Source organism: Ischnura elegans, chromosome 6 (assembly GCF_921293095.1).
Source record: "Ischnura elegans chromosome 6, ioIscEleg1.1, whole genome shotgun sequence".
Taxonomy (NCBI): domain Eukaryota; kingdom Metazoa; phylum Arthropoda; class Insecta; order Odonata; family Coenagrionidae; genus Ischnura; species Ischnura elegans.
The window spans coordinates 24,852,377-24,854,532 of record NC_060251.1 but is presented as its reverse complement, the minus strand read 5'-3'; positions in this window follow the sequence as shown (position 1 = coordinate 24,854,532).

Sequence of the window (2,156 nt, the reverse complement as noted above, 5' to 3'; positions counted from 1 at the left end):
GTTTTTTTATTTCCACGAGTGACCTTGATAGGAGGGATGAATCTTCAGGGCAAGGATATTTTTTAAAGAAGGGGAGTTAAAATAATCTATACAATGCCATTACCTACTTTTATTGTAGTTGAGAGTAATTCATGAACAGTAGGCGTCCGTTTTCGTTTTTCATTTCGCACCCGTCTATCTCTTTGCCAGTGGGCCACTCAATTTATGAGTAGCCCTTTTCAAATAAGTATCCACAATATTTTCTTTCCTTAAAATGGGATCCCACTAGAATGGTAATCTCAATAAATATATCTCAAATTATAAATTGTTTTCTAAGCATCAAAAATATTCTATTGACATTTAAATATTCTAAGGTTAATGATATTTTCCTAAACTCAGTGTTTCCTGCCACGAATGCAAAGTAACAACTGTTCTGACTCAGCTCGAGAAACTCCCCTTTTAAATCAAGAAAATTAATTTTTCGGAGAAAGAATCTGAAACCTTTGGGGGGGGGGGGGGGGAAAGTTTTGTGCCAATCATTAACATATAATATATAAGATTAAAGGATTATTATTAAGTATTAGATAAGATTAGATTTTTTAAGGCTCTAAGTAGATTCAACATAAAAGAAAAAGAGTTGCCCGGATGAACCGCCTGAAAAACCGCTGTCCAAAGCCTTAATCCCATGTATGTCAACCATACCTGGTAAGACCCACCGCATTCTACGACGGTATAACATCAAAACCATCCATCTGCCACCACCAAAATTAATGCACCGCTTGGTGAGGGTGAAAGATCCGATCGGCCTGAAGACACTCCTGGTTTATGGAATACCTTGTGAATGTGGTAAAATATATGTGGGGGAGACAGGCCGAACGATTGAGACGAGGAATACCGAAGATTTTTCAGATTAGCGCAACCAGAAAAGACGGCCGTGGTGGAACACAGCATTACTGAAGACCATGCTATTATATGGGAAGATACAAAAATCCTTTGCCACGCACAACGTTACTGGGACCGCATAATTGAGGAAGCAATAGAGATCCGCCTCAATGTAAAAAATTTCAATCGGAACACCGGTTTTCATCTTAGCAATACATGAAGACCTGTAATAAGCTGTATAAAAAACATAAGGGTTGAACGTGAAGAATTTCAAAAGACCTACAGCCAATCGGAAGACACATGAGCCGCATTGTTGTCCTCGGTAAACGGTCGATCCGGGTCAGTGTGAAATTGGACTTCCATAAAGTAACAGCCTTGAGGATGGGAGACTAGTCGTCTCCCGAAACGTCGGCTTACATAAAAGCATTAACCTTGCTGAAAACCCGAGAAATATTCGTCACAATGTATGTACAATTCCCAGGGGCATTTGTCTCTCTCATTACATTTAGTGAGTTCGTAATGCACATTCACCACTTCAACTCCGAGTACGGTGTTTTCCTTCGAAGAGTCATAGCAATAAATTGCTTAACACGGCGTGCGGGAAGGAAGCATTCAGTTCCCTTTCTGGGTTTCATGATATCGCAAGATACATTTTGCCGCTGAAAGATGACTCACGCGGAAAGTTCACCGCTTACCATAGTGTGGTTTGAAAACAGTCGCCAGTGTCGCGTCTCCCGCTGTGTTCCATAATTACCCAGTACAGAGCTAAGCGTGACGCATATTCTCCGTGTTGAGCGAGTTATATTCTCACCGCAGGGCATCTATTTTCTCGAAAGTGTTAAGGAAGTATTCCACTCATTCGACGAACCTCACCGAGCGAATTCCTGAGCGGATATAACCGGAAAACTCGGGTGATTTCCTGACTCTTTCCATTTTGGAACGCAGCACAATGATAACTTTTGCGTCACCATGGAAATACATTCCCATGGGGCTCCTGCACTTACCGAAATTTTTAACGGTTAATTTTTAAGTAAACACCGCCAAGAACTATCATGATACCTACTGATAATATATTAATTGATTAAAATTTTAGTTTATTATAAATATGAAATATCATGTCGTACGCTTATTGTGGACGGCGAGGAGGTGGAACGACGAAGTGTCGGTGGTGGTGCGTTTTACCCAAGATGAAAGAATATATCCATTTAACGACTCTCCTATCAAATCCAAATGAGCTTACTTTTGCCATTAGGATTTCATGATTTACTCTGTCAAAAGCTTTCGAAAAATCAATC